This window comes from Pteropus alecto, unplaced genomic scaffold (assembly GCF_000325575.1).
Source record: "Pteropus alecto unplaced genomic scaffold, ASM32557v1 scaffold14, whole genome shotgun sequence".
NCBI lineage: Eukaryota > Metazoa > Chordata > Mammalia > Chiroptera > Pteropodidae > Pteropus > Pteropus alecto.
In genome coordinates, this window is record NW_006436810.1 from 15633951 (window position 1) to 15657544 (window position 23594).

Consider the following 23594-nt stretch of genomic DNA (forward strand, 5'->3'; position numbering starts at 1 on the left):
TACTAGACTCAAAATGGATTAAAGACTTAAATGTAAGACCTGAAACCATAAAATTTCTAGAAGAAAACAGAGGCAGTAAACTGTCTGATACTGCTAACATTAATTCCTGTTCGGATATATCTCCTTGGGCAAGGGAAACAAAAGAAAAAATTAACAAATGGGACTACGCCAAACTAAAAAGGGTTTGTACAGCAAAGGAAACCATCAACTAAACAAAAAGACGACCGACTGTTTGGGAGAAGATATTCCCTACTGATACATCTGATAAGGGGTTAATATCCAAAATTTATAAAGAACTTATACAACTCAACAATAAAAAAAAAATCCAATTAAAAAATGGGCAGAAGACCTGAACAGATATTTCTCCAAAGCGGAAATACACATGGCCGACAGACATATGAAAAGATGTTCAAGGTCACTAATCATCAGAGAAATGCAAATTAAAACCACAATGAAGTATCACCTTACACACATCAGAATGGCCGTCATCAATAAAGCAAAGAACAAGTGTTGGGGAGGATGTGGAGAAAAGGGGACCCCCATACACTGCTGGTGGGACTGCAAATTGGTGCAGCCGCCATGGAAAACAGTATGGAAGTTCCTCAAAAAATTAAAAATGGATCTACCTTTTGACCCAGCAATTGCACTTCTGGGTATTTATCCAAAGAAAACCAAAACAATCATGTGTAGAGATCTATGCACCCCAATATTCATAGAGGCACAATTTACAATAGCTAAGATATGTAAGCAACCTAAATGCCCATCAAGAGACGATTAGATAAAGAAATTATGGTTCATATATACAATGGAATATTAGTAAGCCGTAAAAAATGAAATCCTACCATTTGCAATGACACATATGGACCTAGAGGTTATTATGCTGAGTGAAATAAGTCAGACAGAGAAAGAATAAATATGATATGATCTCATTTATATGCAGAATCTAAGAGACAAAAAGAACAAACTCATTGAAAACAGACTCATAAATATAGAGGACAATCTGGTGATATAAATGTCTAAGGAGAGGGTTTGGGGGCCTGGGAGAAGAGGGTGAAGGGGTAAAGAAGTACAGATCAGGAGTTGACAGGTGGTCACGGGGATGGGGAGCATGGCATGGAGCATGCAGTTAGCATTCATGTAATAAGGTGGAGGGCCAGAGTGAGAAAGAGCAAGTAGGGGGATCGTTTTATAAACTATATAAATGTCTAACCAATGTACTGTGTACTTGAAACTAATAATATTAAATTAAAAAAAGAAAAAGAAAATACAGCTCGTGGACATGTTGTCTATCTCTGAAGTCCATGGCTATTTTCTTGGCAAGCTTGCCAAAGGTCTGTGTAACTGCAGCCCCTTAATCCTTATATGTTAGATCGGAAACTGTAAGTTAATACTTACATTTTAAGTGCCGATTTTTGGATATTGAACTTTCTCAGGTAATTGTTACTATTCCTAAGTATAGATCTGAATCATTTATTCTTCACTTTTTATCCTGCGGATACCTCCGCTTGGGGCAACTGCACATTCTGGAAGACACACAGTCAGAAGGTGAGGGTGCGAGAATGCAGTAGCAGAACCAGGAAAGAGATGAGCCGGCAGGAACAAATGGACAGGGCCAGGCGCTGTGGGCCTCGGACGCGGGCTCCCGCTCCTGGCAGGAATGATCCAACTGCAGTCTGCTACGCGGCCAGCCCAGCCCCTGCCACCAACGTGACAGCACGTGGCCCGGCTCAACCCAGCTGACACAGTCCCTTCCGGAGCAGGTGGACATTTCTGGGTCACTTCCTGCCAGAGACAGTGACATGACAGCAGCTGAGGGCTGCGACAGCTGTCTTCACCCGCTCTCAAATCACTCTTCCCAGACGCTTCTAAACAACTGCTTAAAAGTCAAATATTTTCAAGCCTGTTTGACTATTACGTGCCTTTTTACTACATGCAGAATATAAATCAGTTATATGCAGAATATAAATCACTAAGTTATATGTGGATTACGAATCATTTTTATGTGATTTGCCAGAAGCTCCTCCTTACTCATCTCTGCGTGCCCAGAAGCTAAGAGGTTCCGGGACATTCTTCTCATGCTATTTGGCTCCAGTGCTCCCCAAAAGCATCCCCATTCCTAGGTACAGCCACCAACTTCTCAGGACATGTCACAAATTGACTTGAATTTTGCCAACCAGTTAGGAATCTTCCTACCTCTCTCTCTAATGAGCCCATGAGACAAGGAAGACACTTGTACCTGTTAAGGGGACTCAAAACACCAAATCATGATAGATTTCACCAAATCTATCTCGATTATGCAGGAACATCCGGACAACTGGCTCGTCTCCTCTGTTCCCCGTGGTTTCACACAAGCACAGTGCTTTCTGAAAGGTTTACTGTCAAGCCTACTCATGTTCAAGGTGACAGTACGCAGGCCAGAAACGCCAGGCCAGCTTCCTTTCCCTCCCTGTGACCATGACAGACTTGTAGGAAAACGAGATTCATTCTGCGCATTTAGTCAGGGTTCACACTAATTGCTTATCCCGACCCTCGGAGCTTTGGGAACTAAGACCTCAGAAGCCTTTGTAAAAAATCTCCCACCTTATTTCAGGTGACATGATGCTTCTCAAGGGTGTTCACTTAACCATAAAGACAAACGCACACAGGCAAGAATGAAGTTGCAAAGAAATTATGAAAGTTCTGGAGAAATGAATGGAATTCACTATTCCACAGAACATTTCTGAACGCACGGAGGAAGCGCAGCAGGGCTGACCCTCAGCTCTCGGCGTGCACACCGCACACGGAGGACACACGGGAGCGTGTGGCTCTCTGCCGTGAGCCTGCCACGTGAGCACGTGTGGACAGAAGACTTCCTTTTCCCTTGCTTTACACATCAGAGGCGACTCGCAGTCTATTTTCACAAAGCACGTAAAATCGTCTGAATCCCGTACTCCTATCAAGTACAATTTTGAAATGCAGGCCAATACGGAGTAAATTTCTACTGCAACTTGATATTGAGCGATTAAGAAGAGAAAGGACGGCTACAGAAAGTCACTGGAATCAGGATATTTTACAAAAAAGTTCTGTCTCCTTCTCCCTGAGATGCGCATCGCCGTTGTAAACAGCTGTGAGGTTACACTGTCCTTAAGAGTTAGTATCTACACGAACAGAACAGCGGTAAGAAGTTGGTCGGTATCTGAAATCCGCTTACTCTGTGTGAACGGGCTTGTGACCCCTCCCCAAGCACTGTGCGGTCAGTGCGGCTGTCATCATCACGGCTCCCTTCCGCCACACGGCAAGCCAGCATCACGACGTGGACTTAAAACCCTACAGCTCTGAACGTGTACTTAATCGTTCTCATCACACCGAATTCATTCCTCAGAGCAGACACAGCAACTGTACACAGCAGAAAGCAAACATTAAAAAAAAAAAAAAAATGGGACAAAACGTGTCGATAAGGCCGTGTGCACGCACGGCTGCGTTTCCACTGCAGACAAGGAGGGGATGGAGTGGGCGTGTGCTGCTCCCCGTGAGGTGCCTGGCGGGGGATGGAGGGGGGCAGCTCCGGAGAGGTGCCCAGAGCAGACGGCCGGCAGCCCCGCAGCGCAGCCCCCCGGCGGGGAGGCGCTCAGGACTCCTCAGTCGTGAAGTCGGCCCGGGGACATTACCGAGGCTCGTGACGACAAAAGTGAACGGTGACTCAAGGAAATCGAGACAGCCACTGCTCCCAAAATTAAGTCTAGAAGAGGCTCCCTAGTTCTTAATAAGACGTGACGAAACTGAACATTAGCCACATATGTTAATGGCGTAGTCTGAGAGCTGGAGAAAGCCGAGGGAAGGCACGCGGTGCTGGAGACTCAGGTGAAGCGTCATCAAAAGGTTTCTCAACTACCTGGAGTAGCACAAGTCGACGTCGATAAATGTGCCAATGGATTTAGGCAACGACTTTATTACAATGCTGTGAACAGTTTTAAAATCATTTAAAATCCTCTTTCGTATAGTTTCAATGACATGAGAAAAATTTCTACCTATAAGATGGAGTATGAAACTTTCTAGAGTCAAATGTTTGCATTTTAATTTAGCCAATACATATTTAGTATCGCTTACCAAATATAAGACCGTGTGAGTTATGGATTTCACACTGAAATAGCGATATTCTGCACACCCTTCGTTTCCGGACTTTTCACACTGTTCCATGTGCTTCGTGTCTGCTTCCTATAGAAAACCGACCTCAGAGCGGGAGCCACACGTAGCACACCCTTTCGCTCTCTCCCTCTTTCTCGTTTGCACACAGTAGGTGTTAGCGAACGTTTATTACGTAAGAGACTGAAAAAAACACTTGTAGAAACCCATTAACATCGATACAGTTACAGGTGCTGCACACGTGCATTTTTGGCTTAAGAAGAAGGGTGACTGTGCCACGTGCCAGATGCCGCTGTTGGGAGCAGTGGCCTATCGGCCGTAGTGTGATGCACGAGACAGGAAGGTGTTTGCAGAGAGAGAGCGCTCGGGCCACACGGTGCCGCCCACTGCCACCAAGACTCCTCCGGCCCCACACACATCCTCCCCGTCCCTGTCATCCTCCCAACCGGAGCCGAGCTCGTCATGGCGGGGGCTCTTCCAGGCAACTCACCCCCTTACACGTGGGTGCTGAACCCACTCACTCTATCTTCCTTCATTTGGCCAAAATCTACACGCTCCTTGAGTTTCAACACAGAAGTGAGCTTCTCTGGGAAGTCACGTCTATAGACGTGCCCCCAAAACGGGGCTGGGTGTCCCTCTCAAATGCTTCTGTAGCGCCCTGTGCCTACACCGCTGGTCCTGTGGGTCACCCTGAAAACACCTGCCCGTGTAGTGACATGTGAGCTCGTGACGGCGTGCTGCATTCTGTCTCGAGTATTTCCAGAAGGAACACAGTGCCTGACGCCCTGGGATGGCCCCGCAGAGCTTGCTCTTCTCCAGCCTCAGGCCGAACGCGCCGACACCTCGGCTCCAGCCCCGGGCCCGGCCTGGGCGGCAGTATGCGGCCAGCCGGGGGCCTGAGGCCACTCCAGCAGGAACACTCTGTACTCGTGATAGACATCCCTGCGAGACGGCACGTCACCCTGTCTGCACGGGGCACCGGGAACGCTGCACCCCTCTGCAATCACACCGAATCAAGGGGCTAACGTGGCGGACAGAGGACGAAAACACACCTGAGCGCTTAAGGGCACGCTGACTGTGGTCCTGGCCGGACACTGCCCTGTGTCGGGACCAGAACGACACGGGGTGCAACATCCATATGCTGAAGGTCCCATGGGATGCCCCACAGCCCACCGAGGCTGCCCACAGGCTCTGGGGCCCGGCTCCGCACGCCCTGGGGTTGTGGGAACAGCGCTGCCGTCGGTGACACCGTTCCCCGGCTAATGTGCCGAGGACAGGACGTGACTGCCGTGGTGTGAGCCCGCCCACCACGCAGAGCTTCGTTGGAACGGGTCCTGAGGCCTCGGGCACTTGCCAAGCACGACGTTGCATCGAAGCCTAGTGAACCCCATGATTACTGCACCCGGAATGCGGAGGCCTGTCACTGAGCCGGGGTGAGTGCATGGCCTAAGGTCAAGTTTAATAAAAGTTTGAAAGAAAAGTAGAAATACATACCATTTGAAGTTTACACTATGACTCTGCTTCTAAAAGCTCACAGTGCAAGTTACATAAATTGATTTTTTTTTTAGACTTTGAGCTTGATATCAATATGCTAAATTCTACGGGACCATAAAAGATACATATGATGAAAACTAATAACAGGTGACATGTATTTTGACATGTAGGCAATATTCTAAGCTCATCATGTTTATTGCTAACTCTGAGACATATATTATTATTGTGATTTTATTCCCATTTATAGATGTAAAGATTGAGTTACAGAAAGGTTGAGTAACTCACCAAGGTCACCTGGCTAGGTGAAGTGATGGGTCAAGTCTGGGTCATCTGGATCTAGAGCACATACAATTAACTACTGTGCCATCTCTCCGCAAAAGTCATAACAATACAGAACAGAATACAGAACAATTGAACAGAATACAGAATGTTCTAGAAAAATGAATGACATAAACTCCTCATTTCTGGGCATGTTCATGCAAAGACTAGAAAACACACATGACAGCAGGCAGAGTTTTCGACCTGTAAGAAAAGCCAACTGACTACAACTCAACACCAAAAGACGATCCAACTTAAAAATGGGCAGAGGACCTGAGCAGGCATTTCTCCCAGGAGGGCACACAGATGGCCAATAGACGTATGAAAAGAAAAGGTGCCCAAGGTCACTAATCATCAGAGAAATGCAAATTAAAACCCCAATGAGCTATCACCTCACACCTGTCAGGATGGCATCGTCAATAAATCGGCAAACAACAAACGCCGGCGAGGATGCGAAGGAGGATGTGGAGGAAAGCAAACCCTCGTGCACTGCTGGTGGGCTGCGAACTGGTGCAGCCGCCATGGAAGACAGCAAGGTGGGTCCTCAGAACACGAAAAACAGAACGACCTTTTAACCCAGTGATTCCATTTTTAGGTTTTTATCCAAAGAAAACCAAAACACTAATTTGAAAAGATCTATGCACCCCTAAGTTCACTGCAGCACGATGCACCACAGTTAGGATAGGGAAGCAAACCAAGCGCCTATCAATGGACAACTGGATAAAGAAGCTATGGTTCGGATATTTAATGGAATATTACTCAGCCATAAAACATGGCATGAACTCATACCATCTGCAACAACATGGACGAACTTAGAGGATAGTAAGATAAGTAAAATAAGTCAGACAGAGAAAGACAAATACCACATGATTTCACTTACATGTAAAATCTAAGGAACAAAATGAATGAACAAACAAAACGAAAAAAGACTCACAGAGGCAGAGACCCAGCCAGGGATTGCCAGGTGGGAGGGGGTTGGGAGTGGCTGAGAACAGGAAGAGATTAAGAAGTGCATATTGGTAGTTACAAAATAGTCACGGGATGTCAAGTACGGCATCGGGAATATAGTCGGTAATATTGTAATAACAGCGTACAGTGCCAGGTGGGCACCAGACCGATCGGGGGACCACTGCTCTAACCACTGATCTAATCAGGCTGTACACCTGGAACTAACAGAATACTGAATGTCGCCTGTAATTAAAAGTTAAAAATTAAAAAGAAGAAAAGCCAACTGAAGGATATCTAAAATACCATTCAAATATGTTCTCTGGGTTTAAGATAAACCCAGGTAAGGGTGTCACTGGCAGATGGAGCACTACAGAAAAGCTTCGTGGAGAAGCAGAGTTTCAGGTCACAGCAGAGAGAGCGGAAGACGGGCAGGGTGTCATTATGGAGCCATAATGCCTACCTGAAAAGCGAATCGATGTTCCATAACCAGACTGCCGCTGGGACAGGCAGGGCAGGATTCCTGTCGCAGGGCTGGGCTCTCGCGAGTCTGCGTGTGCGGGTGAGAGTGTGATCTGGTTTGCGTGCCCACCACTCTGCAAGCGCACCAGCTGCCTGGCAGCCCCTCCCTCCCTCACTCGTCCTTCTGCTTCCTCCTCGGAAAAAAGCTTCAGGTGCAGACAACACTTTCCCAGGTGAAGGAGATCGACTGCTGACCAAGGGTCAAGAGCCTTAAAACAGGCACTTTAGGGAGAAAAGCAGAAACGAGGAGGCTTCTGACAGATCATCTGTCATCACTACATACCAGAAGTCGTGATGGAGCCATGATGCCTACCTGAAAAGCGAATCGATGTTCCATGACCAGACTGCCGCTGGGACAGGCAGGGCAGGATTCCAAGGTGCCACGTCCTTGAAGGGCCGAGAGGTACACTGCTTTCTGGGTCACACTGGCACGGGTCACGCCCCACTGGCCACAGTGACACAGGTCACGCCCCACTGGGCCACTGTGACACAGGTCACAACCCACTGGGTCATGCTGGCACGTGTCACACCCCACTGGCACAGGTCACACCCCACTGGGGTCAAAAGATCATGTGACATGACTGACAAGATACACTGGAGCTAACAAGTCGCTTTTGTGCAGTCGAGACAGCTGTGTGACGTTGACACTTTGGGCATCAGTTACGTGACACTCTTGACCACTGCTACAGGAACCGAAGGAGGCAACGCATTTCAGATATCTGCAAACGGCCAAGCACCATGTGGCGTCTGGTGACGTGATGCACGTTTCCTAAGGCTCAAACGCGCCTGCGTGCAGTTATGACCTGGAGTGCGTGGGTGACACCAAAGGGACCCCCTGACATGCTCGTAGCTCCCACGTGTCATCACAGCGCCCGCCACTGACACCATCACCCAGAGAAGAGGTTTTCGTCGGACGAGACGTCCCTTGGCGGTCACCAGACCTCGGTCCCCGGCGGGGCTGGACTTTGACACGCTCCTGCCACACAGACATCGTCTTGGTATCAACTCCTAAAACGCACTTTGAAGTGAGGGTTCCAAAAGACACACTAAAGCTGCTGATGGCTAAACTGTCCTTATTTAGGAAATATGCTAAAAACGGCATCTGGAAACGCTCCTCCATCAAGCCGAGGCTGGTTTTCCAGCAGTGCCGTGAGCGGCAGCCCAGCCTGTCACTGATGCTGGTGTCAACCGAGTGTCTTATTGCTGTGGGGGCGCTGCCGCTTAGAACATCAAACCCTGAATCCAAACGACGACATCATCTAACTTTTCTGACAATCTTAGGCTACATCAAACAAACAAAAAAAAAACCTTAAAATGTAATCAAAATGCCGTGCATTTGAATAAAGCCTTAGAGTTTTAAAGACGCATTTTAGCCTCTGTTTATTCATGTACTTGAGACGCACTAATTGAAAACCTTGCAGCTGCTGTGGAATTTGAAACTCAAAAGTAGTGGCCAAGAAAGACAAAATCATCGCCCTCGAGGGGCTTACTTACACACCCGTGGAGCCAGCCAGAAGACAGCCACCTGCGAAAGCCCGCGGCCAAGGCTGCTGGACGTCACCACCTCACGTCGCGACGGTCCTGAAACAGCACAGGATCGGTCAGGGCGGCCGTGAGCAAGGCTGTCACGCACCCAGGGGCTTATCTGTCCTGCTGTCTCTGCCACATTGACACATCACTGTGGTCGCTAGTAAGGGCCTCAGGTTTAATTCCAAGTACAATCACATGCTGTTGGAGGATTTTAAGCAGCAGCATCGATGAATTAATTCAACATTTAAAAGCATCATTTTAGCATGTCATTTTCATAATTTGCATTGTAATCAAACTGCAGGAGGTAATTCACTGATGCCTCACGACTTGTCCAAGGAAATTCAACTAGTCAGAGAGGCAGACAGAAAGTACCGAACCTGAGTTCTCACTGGCTAGTTTCTCTTCTTCTCAGTGGCCTCCCCTCCCTCATGTCTGCCTCTAACCGAGTTATGTGCCACAAAATAAATGTCAGAAACATTTTCTTCCAATGTCCACATATCTAAAATTATTTCTGATTATCCTGGTACCATTAGGCTGAGCTGATGATAAATGGAAGCATGGCCGAAAATGCACTTAAAGAGTTAAGAGTAATGAAACGGTTTTCAATAAAAAGACATAATCTGATTGACTGAAATAAGTTGCATATGGCCAGGCGAACAAGGTTCTATTTAAACATTCCACTTTAAATCGCTTCTTTGCATTTCTTTCTGGAGATATATGAACTAATCTGTCTGGAGCACCCCCCACCTCAGCCTGTCGCTTCCTTTGCTGGGATCGGCTCTGCTCAAGGTCAGCCATCCTTACTTCAAGGTCACTCCACGCTGTATGCCCCTCTTGCTCTTCATATGACCTCCAGCTTCTACCGCAGCACCTACCATGAAGAAAAAAGGCAGCAGGTATGTTTACAATCGATGCCATTGCTCTAAACGCACTGAAAACACAAGAATATAAGCAGTTAACATGTTGAGAGAGAAAGTGCTAGGGGACTGTCCAGAAAAACAGAAATAATGGAGGAAATAAAAATCAGTAAAGCAGGTCCTAAAGCACCTTAAGAATTTGATGAATCCTACCACTAAGAAAGAAAGAAGCCTTTGTTTCTGTTGGTATCAATGTCTAGATATCCTGACCATCCTTTGGCTAAAAATGACTAAAACTGTTAAGTAAAATGGGAAAATCTATTTAAATACCCTTAATTTTCTGTCAAGAAATTAAGAAATAGTCATAACCCCAAAACAAAGTAAAATTTAGACTTCACAGAGCTGGGCACAGCACGGAGCCGAGTTTGCCCTTGAAGACACTGACTGAACTGGAGGCATTTAAACCCGGGTTGGGCAGCCGGCAGGTCGTGGTGTCAGGAGCTGAGGTTTGCTCAAGGATGGGGCAAAACAGGAAATCTCCCTGCAAACAAACCCCAGCTGTGAAGGTGCCGACCATCACAAGCGTGAGGAGACCATGGGGAGCGTGGTGGGTCTTGAACCTTGGCATAGAGGGGAGGGCTGAAACGTAAAGAACCGAGAAGACCAATAGAGGTCCATAACCCCATCAAGTCTTCATCAGTAGGGAAACCCTTCCTCGAAGAAAACGCCAGGCCCAGTCAGTTTACAGAAAGACCCATCAAACATTCAAGGGTCAAATGCATCTTGCATAAACCATTTCAAGGTACAGAAAAAGTGACGACGCTTCAAATGCATCCGGGCTAAGCTTATACTATGGCAGAAGAGGTCAGTGCTGGGAGGAAAACTGAGAGGCCAACCTTGTTTGTGAACACTGATGAAAAACCCAATCGACACTACAAACCAAGCCCAACCATTCTGAAAAGGATAGAACAGCAGGAACGTTTTAATAGAAAAACTTACAGACAAATCAATTAATTCATTACATCACACGAACATATAAAAGAAGTCAAACCCCATGATTATCTCATTAGAGACGGAAAATTTATTTAAGAAAATGTAACGTCCATTCAGAAGAAAAATCTACAGAACTGGAAAAGAGAAACCATGACTCATTAACAAAATATACAGTAATTTTAAGTCTTTACAGTTAAATAATTATGACCAAGAATAAGTTAAGAATCTCCTGTAAGCAATTCTAGTCAACCTTGCCCTGAAGGATTTTGTCACTGCAATGAGGCAAGAAAATATATTTTTTTGAAAGAAAAATAAAAATTATCACTATTTGCATGTATAAATTATTGGAATTAATAAGGATGAAGCTGTAAGTTGAAATCAAAATCACTATATAAAATCTGTACATAAGTAAGAGTTAGGAAAATGTAATGAAATATATCAATTACATTTATACCAAAATTATTAATTACCTAAAAAATAGATCTTAAAATATATATTTTGTGGTCTATGGCCATGCCTCCCTGATCAAGCCCAATCCCATCTAAGCTCGGAAGCTAAGCAGGGTCGGGCCTGGTTACTACTTGGATGGGAGACCACCTAGGAAGACCAGATACTATAGGCATAAAAAATAAAAAATAAAAAAATAAAGGATTGTAAGCTGACAAGGTCCTTGCAATCTGTGAAGTCAACCAAGGGTTGCCTCAACTAAAAAAAAAAAAAAAAAATGGGGGGAAAATTAGAAAGCTTTGATAAATGTTACTAAAGTATGACAAATCAAAAGGAAAATTATATCCAACCAATGGATTTCAAGACTCATTACCATGAAGATGTCCATTTTATAAACACTTTCTAAAAACAGTTCAACTTTTTACAGCGATTCAAAGCAATTCTCTAGGCATCACAAAGAGTATTTTGGGCGAAACTTGACAAGCTCTTGTATCCATAATGACACGTTGTCTTAATTGACCACGATGGCTTCGTGATCATTTCGGCGAGAGCCACTGTGACCTCCCCAGGTAAGACGTCAGCACCGCCCCCGCCCCTCAGCGCTGGCGCCCCCAGTACCACTGGCCTCGCCCTGGTCTCCACCTCTTCCACTGCGATTATCTTGTGACGTATAAGCGTGAGCCCAAAATCAAGCTGTGAACACGCGAAATATAACTCCATTTTTGTAAACTCAGTGCAGTTAAAACATAAAATAAATTATCTCACACATATGCAGTAACATATGAACAAAAGCAAGGTCTCGATTAACATCCCACTCAGGAAAACAGCTCTGTGTAGGAGGAGAGGAGAGAGACTCGTGTGTTAATAAGGGCGAAAGCAATTATTTTTCTTTACTAGGGAGTAGATATATGAATGTTAGTTATAGAATCTAATCTTTATAAATACTCTAATTTTTCTTTATACAGAATCGAATTTTTTAACTGCACACTAACACTAAAAGAGGTCCAGCTCTAAATGGTTACTATAAATCAAATTCTGGACTACCAGCATTTGTAGCCACTATCGAAAGCTGTGAGGATCATTATTATCGTTCCCATTTTCACTGATTCCCCAGCTCGTGTGTCCCCAGTCACTGGTCTGGAACGAGACCCCTCCCCCATTCAGATACTCCGGCCTCAAGGCGTGAACGCAGTACACAGTTCACTCGTATTTCAAACACAACAGTAAAAACCCCAAGGACTGTGCTTCTTCACACTTTTCATGGTCTTTTCATTTAAACCTATTCATTTGTTAAAAACAGGACAACAGGCCCGAAATGGAGTTGCTTACGTAAGCCAGACATCACAAAACCAAGACTCAGTGACAGTCCCGACCCTCCCGGAAATGGAACCTGCGGCCAGTCAACCAGAGACCACCTGATCAGCACTCACTAGCTCCCCCTCCTGGTAACTTGGCCATAACCCACGAGATCTGCCGCCGGCATAACCCCCTTGTCCGGCTCCTTCTGCCTGTCAAGTCTTTCGCTTCGTGCAGCCTCTCAAGGCTTCTGTATCCTCGACTGGGTGCTGCCCAGCTCACACCGGTTTTTGCTCAAATCTAGACTCTTACAATGTTTAACATGCCAGTTTATCTTTTAACACCATCTAAGATACTGGGAATTGAAGGGAGGCAGAAGGAAACTTCAAGCAGGGGAACGCAATCGGCCTTCCTTCTGCACGATGACATTATCAGCAGAGATTCGTCAAGTGCCCAGGAAAGAAAATAAACGTACCTGCAAAAGAGATGTAACATGCTAAAGATTTAACCAACAAAGAAAATCGTCGTCTTTGAATACACAGTATTCAAAGCAGTTAGCGTAATTTGCTGGTCTCTGTCTCACCTTTAAGCGAATATGCTTTATAAGTGCCGAATGCAGCCCTCCGCATCACGACATGAGCCGTCGTGTGCCCATCCATCCGTTCATCGTTCAGTGAACGTGCAGCTAGTCATCGCTCTGTGGCGTCTGAAGGACATTCTCGTCTCCCTGCAGAGGAAGCTCTTTTTCAGAACTAATTACCGTATTTGTCAATAATTCAGGAAGGATGATCTTAAAATGTTACTTTTAGTGAGTTTCTGAAAATCCATATGCCAATAAAAATAAAACTTCAGAAAAGCCCGTGCTTTTCCATGCAGTATTTGGACCATCCTGGAAGGCACCATGTATAATGAAAGGCTGAGGGGGGCTCCCGGCATGGCCCTAAGAGCTCGCTGCCACCTATTCACTCAGGCAAAATGAGCCAGTCGGCCAGGCAGTTTCTGTCTCAGCCCAGCCATCGGGACTGTCATGCAAGGACACTCAACTCAGAATCAGAAGACCTGGAATTCAAGTCATGGTGTCTCCCTTACTAGCCTAGAAAATTACCTAGGATTTCTGCTTCCATATTTTAAGGGGGGGATAAAAACATCGACTTGACAAAGTTCTCTAAGACTTAGTGACGCGCTTCACCTGAGTGCCCGCTGAAATGAAACATAAGTCATTAGCAGAGCGAGGCAGTGGCCAACATGGGTGAAAGGAACACAATCGAGTCATGCTCTGTCATGAGCGCCATTCTCCCGGCTGTCACAGTGGGGCTCAAAACTCACGAGAAAACTACAGAAAGGCCGAGGGGAAGAGACAGAAAACCGGCTTCCTTTGGGCAGATACTCAGAAAAGGGGCCGCTGAGTCATAAACTCGTTCTCCTTTTAATTTTGAGGACCCTCCACACTGTTCTCCAGAGGCTGCACCAGTTCACAGCCCCCCGGCAGATTTTTCTTTTCAATAAGCTGACGAACTGTGGCCTGGAGTGGCTGCGCCATTTACATTCTCAGCAGCAGTGCGAGAGATCCAGCTGCTTCTCGTCCTCACTAGCATGTGGCATTGTCACTATGTTCTTCATTTTTAGCCATTCTGAGTGTTCCATGAGTGTTCTCGTTGGGATGTTTATTTGCACTTCTCTGATGCTGAGAATATCAAACGTCTTTTCCAGTGCTCAGGTTCGACGTGTAAATCCTCTCCAGTGGAATGACTGACTGTTCATGACTTTGGCCCATTTCGTGAGGTATTTGATATTTTATTCCTGAGCACTAGAGATATTTACGTATTTTAGATACTCGTCCTTTGTCGGATGCACGGTTTGCAAGTATTTTCTTCTCATCTGTAGCTTCTCTTCGCATCTTTTCACATGAATTTTTGCAAACAAAACTTTAATTTTGTTGAGGTCCAATTTGTCAATTATTCCTTTTGATGGATCTTGATTTTCATGTCAAGTCTATGAGCTCTTTGCCTAGGCCTACACATAAGATTTTGTAGGCTTTTTTTTCCCCAAAAGATTTATAGTTTTGTCTTACATTTCCCTTCATGGTCCATTTGGAGGTAATTTTTATATGATATGCGTCTTTGGCTGAGGTCCACTGTTTTTGCCTGTGATGTCCGGCTGCTACAGCATCATTTGCTGAAAAGCTCTCCTTTCCCAGGAAACTGAATCTGTCAAAAGTCAGTTAAGCATATTTCGTGAGTCTATTCTGGGTTCTCCTACTTGTGTCATGAATCTAGATGAAGGTCCCTCGGCCAATGCCACACTGTCTGGGTTACTGCAGTCACAGGAGACCTTAAAGTAGTGTAGAGTCTCTCACTTTACGCTTCTTTGCCAAGAACATTTTCACTTTTCTAGGGTATAAGCTTGTCTATATCTACAAAATACTTTGTTGGGATTTTGACAGGAAATTCATTAAAACTATAGATCATTTTGGGGTCAACTGATGTCTTTACTATGTTGATCACTTCCAGGGGAAATTGACAACTTTGCTACACTGAGTCTTCCAATCCATGAACATAGTATGTCTCTCCAGTTCTTTGGGTGTTGTCTGATCTCTGTCATCAGCTCCTTGTAATTTTAATCACACAGATTCTACACATTTTGTTATGTGTGTATTAGGTATTTCATTTTCGTTGGGTTGATTGCAAATGGTATTGTGGGTTTTTTAATTGAGATATAATTGACATGCAACATTATATGAGATAAATGTCAGAATATAGAGATAAAAACCTCCCAAAATCCATGAAAAATTTGATTAGAATATGGATGAGTCACTTCTGTAAAACAGCGGTGTGTTCCTTAAACAAACAGCATGCCTATTATCTTGTTCTAAATGCTTTGATTTGTATTTCTGAATACTTTTGATTTACTTGCACTAAATACATTTGATTTTTTATCAAATGAATTTATTATGCTTCCGTATTATTTTAGCATGCAAACCCACATATTTTCTCAAAAATATTTAGACATGCCAACTTGCAAGAAAAAACATTTTTTTTTTTCCAAAAATAATCTTTCTCTATGTCCTCTTTCTGAAACTAAAAACCACTGGTACTTACAATCATTTCTCGATTCCTCTATGCAAGATTTATATTATTTCTTTACAATCATTTCTGACATGTGGAGATTAAATTTTAAGAAAGCTGACTGTAAATAACTTTTTCTAAATTGTTGACAAGAGGTGTGAAAACTGAACTGTGGCATGCAGATTCCGAAGATCACCCCACTTGAAGATTCTGGCTCCTGGTACACACACATCTCCCACATATTCAGTCAATTACCCATATGGGTACTGCTATGAAGAGATTTTACAGACTAAGGTCTCAAACCAATTTACCTTAAGATATAGGAAGATAATCTGAGTGGTCCTAACTTAACCACAAGTTGACTATTTGATAAATAGAAGTTATTCAGCTAATTGGTCATGTGGAAGCAGGTAACTTTTATATAGTTAAGGTTAAGACAAAATAAAAAAAAAAGAGAACAACTTTAACATAGTTGAGTAAAACTTGCTGATATGATATAATAAGATCTAGAGTTTTCAAGAATAGATATTGTGTGAAATTCTAGAATCTTTATATGTCCAAAATTAACCACAGAGGGAGAAGAATCAAGAATTTTTATGACTTTTAATATCATCGTGTATCTCTAAGTGACATTAAGAAAACCCAGAGTCTAATTCTCGCTATACACAGAACCATGTTACTGATAATGCTATTTTAATAATTTTCAGTTATTTAGCACGAAGTATGTGTCGAGAGCCCATACAGCTCAGCCACTGTTCATTAAAGATCGGGCCATGTTTGCTGTCTCTAACCCCTACTTGTCTAACCCTCATCTCCTCTCTGGCGTCTAGCTGTCACCCCGCACGGCACTGTGGTAACTGGCAGCAGTTAGCACCGACATCCATCTTATGAAATCGAAGGCAAAGCCTTCTCCTGCAGTGGCCCCTCTGCTTGCACAGGACACTGACATCTCTTTCTACAGTCTAATTTCCTTGGTTCCTGGTCTCCCCCTGCCCAGTCTGCTCCTCGGGGTCCTTTATAGGCTCTTGAAGGTTCTCGCTTCTTTGCTGGTGGTGTCCCCGAATGCCTGCTCCCGCTCTACGGCCCTCTCTACACCAGACTCTGTGGATGATCAAGGAGAATCTTAGGGTTTCAGCCTGTTTGCTGGTGTAGACCTACGAAGCCCAGTTCTGTCTCCTCCAGCTACTGTGCAGTTTGCAACCCCCTCCGTGCTCCTCGGCTTTTATGTTCCTTAAAAGTTAAACCTAAAGGCATTCAATATCGCCATCAGGAGTAATCACAGAGGCTCTGTAGTGGTCACTTACGCCTCAGAGATCCTTTGTTTTTCTTACTTCAAGTTCTTGGCCATGTTCTAGCCACAGCTGAGCCTGCTGGGAAGTCTGACTGCAAGGAGAATGGGACTAATAGTCGTGAAAGATGACTTGTTGAGAATCAGAAATACCTTGAATAGAAAATTACTTTGTTTCCCAATGTGGACAAAATAAGCTTAATGGTCTCTGAAAACACCAAAGAGGGAAGTAATTGCTTCATCTTGTTGTGGGTAGTGATCTCTGAAATTGGATAAAATAAAACAGAGGATTCAGCTGCTTTTACCATCATCGTCGTGTTGAAAATTAACAAAAGAATACTGACAAAGGGATGGGACACTCGTAACCTATGGAATCCAACCTATTTATGTCAGACATAAATATTCTTTACGTACTCATCGGTTAATATTAATACTGTTTATTAATATTATTATTATTTTTAAATAAAATTAATTTTAATATGTCTGTGAACTATCTAACATATCACATTGGACTACTGATTAATTATAGCACAAGTAGGAGAATGTAAGGATTTATAATCACGTGAATAAATAAAAATGAGAAAAAAATTGGGGGGGGGCAGGTAAATGTTGCCTTAATGGCTGCAATTGCATTCTACCACAATGAATAGGTTTAATTATAGTAAACTTGGAATAAGTAAATTACTTGCAGTATTACACTCTAATCATGGGTCTGCTCAAAAGTAAATCAATTTACTACTGATATTGACAAGGAAAAAAGCCTTTATACTACTTGAAACAATATCTTTGAAACTTTAATTTTAAAAAAAAAAGCCAAAGAATTTCCAAATCTCTATAGATTAACTAGAAAAATTGCCAAACTCATCACGCAGCTCAATATTTCATTGACTAAATGCAATGTTCTTTCGCTAAGTAACAGTTCAGATTACATTATATTCATTGGTTTTATACCCTAGTTTTCCAAACGAGCTTAAACGTGCTCTCTGGGAATGAAGTCTGTCTTCTCTTTATTTTTATTGCCAAACTATATTCACTACAGTCATATCTAGCACGATGCTTCAGGCACTGAACAGTTCGCACACTAGTAAAAACTGAAATTAGACTTTGCTTTGTATTTCATGAGTTTTATACCCAGAAAGACCTCCTGAGTTTAGCTCAAATAAACCTTTAAAAATTTTTTAATGAGAACAAATTAGCTTCACAAATACACATACAGATTGAACGTCAAATCAGCTGTCTTTGGAGACATCATTTTCACGGACACATAATTAATTATAGCCACGAAATACAAGATAAATAATGCACATTCGCATCTGTCACATTTTGAAATGCAAGTACAGACATATTTGATTCATTCTACCTGACAACCCCGAACCATCCAAATCGAATGCCAGCCTTTTTAGCACCGAGAACCCCGTCTCTACTGAGGACTGGCACCTCCCTCGTCTCCCTATCATCGCCCCTGCAGCTTGTGCCTTTGACAGCCTGAAAAAAGGCTGGATGTGAAAAATAACAGGGAGAAAAATGGCTATTTAAATAAAAAAGAAAGAAAGAAAGAAAAGAACTGTGGGAGAAATGCGATCTAACCAAAAAGTTCTAAAAAATTATATAAATTTTGAAAGACAAACATATATGGTTAACTACAAATAAGATAATTTTTTCAAGAGGGAAACGTGCACATCTTACCCAAACACAATGGTCACAGCCAGTAATCCGCTTTAATTATTATTTTATGGAGTAACTTGCCCACCAACACCACCCCAGATTAGAGCTCTCTCCTCAACTTCGCCCCACGCTTCCGATTACTCCTGAACATCTCCGCTTACCTGTTTCTTCGACACCTGCAAGTCAGCATGCCCAGACAGGAGTCATGCTGGCCTCTCTGGGTTAAGAAAGGGCCCTGCCTCGCTGCCACACGCTACTCCGGGAACTTCAGACTCCGCTGTCATCCATCCTCTAGGACCTAACCCGAGGGCATCCTCCCTCAAAGCCGTTTGTCATTTGCTGTCCTCTACCCACGCCCCTGACAATGGCCGTTACACGTCCTCATCACCCATCCTCCGGACTAGTGATGTTTCTTGACGGAGGAAGATGGGGGTGAAGCGCCCCTCACCGCCGTCGACCCTGTGAAGACACGATCCCTCACTGAACACTGCCGGTCCTCCCCTGTGCCCTGAGGGAGGGCTTCAGAGGATGTTAATCGTCCGCAAGGGTCTTCACTACCTCTGTGCCTGACTTTTAGATCACAGATCTTTTTTCTTTTTAATCACAGAAAATCAAAGCAGGGCTTCAGAGAAAGATAAAGATCAGGGCCAATTCTTCCAAACTGAAGTGGTTGATCACCACCACTAGGTTCAAGTAAAAATTTTGAAATAATTCAAGTAAATACAGGATTTTAGCTTTGGAATGCCTTGGAGACTTATTCTATGATGTGAAATATCAACATATTGACGCTGCCAGCTGGACACGGCCATTACAAAAGGATCAATCAAAACGTGAAGTTTTAAAGCCAAGCCCCACGCACCACTGGCGTCCCTCACCCCCCACTTCGGACCCGTACCCAAACTGATCCCACCCCGGTAGCAACCCTACTAGTGTGGCTGGCACTGGAGATCAGGTGTGTCTGAGCACGTTCCCCAAACCCACAGAAACAGAGAGTGGGTGGCGGTCGCCAGGGCCGGGAGAAGGGGTGCGTGGAGCATGGTTCATCGGTGCAGCGTCCGTTAAAGACGAAGGGGGTCCGTGTCTTCACTCATGACTGTCGTTCCCAACGCTGCATGGCGCACCTGACATCTCGTGAAGAGAGCCGATCTCATGTGACATGTTCTTACCCAACCGAAACCACATAAGGCTGAAGAGCTGACATCATTTTTGTATTTACTCAAATTCAAAACGGTTCTATGTCCACATGACAGAGTCACTTGCATCAAAACTGTCTCAAAGTTGTGGCTTCGAAATGTCAGCTACCCTTAGTTCTTCGGTCTCTCGTTTTGTCCTGGGGACAGTCATGGTATTAGCTAAACGTGAAAGCCTACCATGCACCAGGCACGACGGTGATGCACGCATCATCCCGATTCGTCCTCTCGACGACGACTCCACTGTCCCAGTGAAGACCGAAGCACAGAGCGGGCGCGGAATCTGCCTGCGGCCTGGTCCTGAGTACGTGTGGGTGGCGAAGCCTGAACCAAAGCGTCGGACTCCAGAGCTCCCCCCGTCACCACACTGAGACGATACGAACTGTCTGTGTCCAGGGAAAGACGTGCACGAATCGCTCCACACAGCTGAGCCCAATCTGCCTTAAATAAAATAAGGCTTATTTTGCCTGCACAAGGCATCATTTATAAACACTCTCGGGGTGATATCAAGGCAGAGACCCGTAATAACGGAAAATGTAACAAGGCAGAGTAAGGAACTACTGGCCTTGGTGACATGGCTTTCTCTCGGGGTCACGTTTCACCCCCACTGAAGCCGGTGTCCACATGCAGTGAGCTGAGGACAGGATGGCGTCTGCAGTGAATGTCTGCACTCCCAACCCCGTCTAGTAATTCTTCTGCAATTTCCTAAGAGGCAGAAATGTCAAACTTGATTCCCATAGCAAGTGATTACTTCTACCTCTGGAAAAACAAAAGCAGAGTCAATATATTTTTTTCTCTAACCTAGAGAATCGTTTGATGCGACCATCCTGAGTGCCCTTTGTCTCTGTGGTTCTGGCTGAACAGCTGCTGTACATCATGGCCTCAAACTTGTTAACTTCGATTTAATTAGGGCAAAACAAACACTCAAAGCAAAGAGGAGTCAGCGAAGACTGCAGCGGGGAATTTCTCACCGTGAGGACACACAAGTTCTCAGGCATTTCCAAGGTCGAGCGTAGCCGCCGAGTGAGAGAACACCCCTAATTTCAACGTGCTCTGCAATGCTTTGACTTTGCAGAGGCAGGGCAAGTAACGTGGGGTCCCATCTCAGCTGTCTACCTCCGTGACATTCAGGAAACTACTCTGAGGGGACACTTCTCAGTAAAGACCGCCGAGTTGCTGTTTGTTTTCCTATCAAACCAGGAAAAGCCAACCTAAAACTCTGAGGAAGGCAAATAACATGTTTGCATACACAGCAAATACTGCACATTTAGAACATTCTGCTTCTACTTAGATGTTTGGAAAATTAAAGAAAAGGAGAATTCAGTAGCTTGAAACCAGACCAAGGTCACCACGTTAGAGCATCGATAACTCCATCAGTCTGACAGATGCGGGTTGGCTGACAAAGCTCTGTGGTCATCTTGGAGCTCTGCCCATGGGGACAGGTCTGCCTGGGCACACTGCCGTGACCTGCAGATGCCTGGTGGCGTTTGTGCAGTGGCTGAGAGTCAGCTGGGACGAAAGCCCTGACAGCAAGGACAGGGATATGCACGCGCCCAGCAGCGCCCCCAAGAGACTTATTCAGTCCGCGGCTCCAACAAGGACGTGGCAAACCAAGCGAGGGCTGCCATCGCTGACCGCGGAGGGTCTGAGTGTGCAGCCTTGTTCTGCAAATGCCGCATCTCCTTTTGACGAGGCGGTAAGGGAGCGTCCTTGGCTTCACTGAGCCAGGATTAGGGCCTTCGGCAAAACGCTACACGGTACATGCAGAGCGCTCATGAGGAGGATGAAATGGCCCGAGCTCCTCGTAGCCGGTGCTTTCAAATTCCCCACTGTGTTTATTATTCTCCACAAGCCTTTATAAGCTCCATTGCTTTGGAGCCTTTTAATAAAGCCTGGAAAACATGCACGATCCAGTTTATCAGGTCACATTGTGTCTAATTTCCGACATGCTGCTGTCAGAGGAAGACATCACTGTCCCACCACCCCACACACGGCACTGGAGTTAAGTCGGTCTGCAGCTTCTGCGAAACACTGACAGCTGTTTTACTCCATTCAGGATCGTGACAAAATTCCACAGACCAGGCAGCTTGGAAACAACAGGAATTGATTTCCTCCAGTTCTGCAGGCCGGAAGTCTGAGATCGGGGTGCCGGCATGATAGGGCTCTGGCTGGACCCCCTCCCAGACTGCCGACTGCCACTTCCCGCTGCACCCCCACCTAGCAGGAAGCAGAGGGAGGAAGCAAGCTCTCTCCCCATTACAAAGGCACCTCCACCCTCGTGACTTCATCTCATCCTGAAGCATCTCTCAAAGGCCCCGCCTCCTAACACCTGCGCCTGGGGGAACAGGATCTCGACATATGAGTTGAGGTGGATATAAACATTCAGCCCATGACAATCATACGTGACAGTGTTCAATATAAATTGATTCGTACCGTTATTTCTAAAATCTGGTAGTACTGGCTATAATCTCAGGAGACATTAAGATACTTAACACAGCCTATTTCATTATCAGTTAGTTGCACAGCCGAGGGACATCGACTTGCAGGATGCGGAAGAGAGGAAGGGCATGGGTTGTAGAGAATTTAAAATAAGCAACTTAACTGACTAAAATCTGTCTATTTTTTATTATCATCACAAACTGGAAATTCTAAATGAGGTCAGTAATAAAATACACCTCCTGGGTGGAGGAGGGTACATTTGTTAGTCTAAGTTCTAAATGGTTGCTGTGGTTACTAGTGAATTTTAATGGCATACATGTAAGCCATAAATTAACACTTTTTTTTATTTTTCTTCCTTAATAATTGTCATAGTCCACATGGAAGTTAAGTTTGGGGAATTTCCAGTTGTAGGTCACTGTGTGGCGTTGGAGGAACGGGGGTATTCACAGCTCTGAACTGTCTGGCTTGCTTCGCACACAGCTCGTGTCTTCCCTGCCTTTTCTCTGCATTTAAACAGTACATACGAAAACAACACACACACACACACACAAAACAATAACTCAGTCTTAGTAAAGACTGAGAAACTGAGTTGACTTACTTCACTTCTGTCATCCTCCGTGACCATCTGGAGATTTCCATACTGTGAAATAGGTGTACTAGTTATGCTTAGTGAGTGCAAACTTCAGTTTAAGCATAAAACATGCAGAAAGCATATAATCGTATTCGACTATTGTCTTTAAAATCAAAAGTCGGTCTTTCATTTTTATAATTGCTCATCTTTGTTTTAAAGCTACAGAATAAACCAAGAAGATGAGCCGTGTCCTCAGCGGTGTGACTCAGCAGTCGTCTGAACTGCTGCGTGGGGAAGTCCCAGTCAGAAAGTGGCCAGCGCTGGGTGTCAAAGGTGCCAGGGACGCCACCGTCTCCAAAGGTTTGCAAATGATTGGGTGTGGCAAGGTGAATCTCTGTCACTGGAGGGAAATCCTCCACCTCCATCCAAACTGATACTGATCGTGACGGATTAACCTGAAGGGAGGGGGAGCCTTCATGCTAATGTAATTTGACACTAAATTTCCAATGATTTCTGCAAACATGACGTCTGTCCACGGCAGGAAGGCCCCGTGGCAATGAAGCCGTTAGCGTGACCTGGGAAGGGGTCGTCTTGTCTCTCCTCTCCTGTCTAAACGCTCGCCAGGCTCAGTTAAGCACCACAGGAACTCAGTGAAGGCGCCAGCAATGCCCTGGAGTCCCCGGCTACGCGCACATCGCTGTGTCCCCGGCACCCACGTCCCCACCCGCAAAACAGGGACAGGAAATCCCTCACTACCGTGCTTACGATGGCAGTAAGAGTTCAAGAACAAGTTTCTTTAAACGATTTTGGGATGTTCAAACCTGCCGCGTGTATGCGTATTCATCATTCGAA

General features: G+C 44.9%; 1 pseudogene; it reads left to right on the forward strand.

Moving 5' to 3' along the window:
* The first annotated feature begins 11284 nt into the window (after positions 1-11284).
* Positions 11285-11403, forward strand: LOC112481300 (annotated as a pseudogene).
* The last annotated feature ends 12191 nt before the right edge of the window (positions 11404-23594 follow it).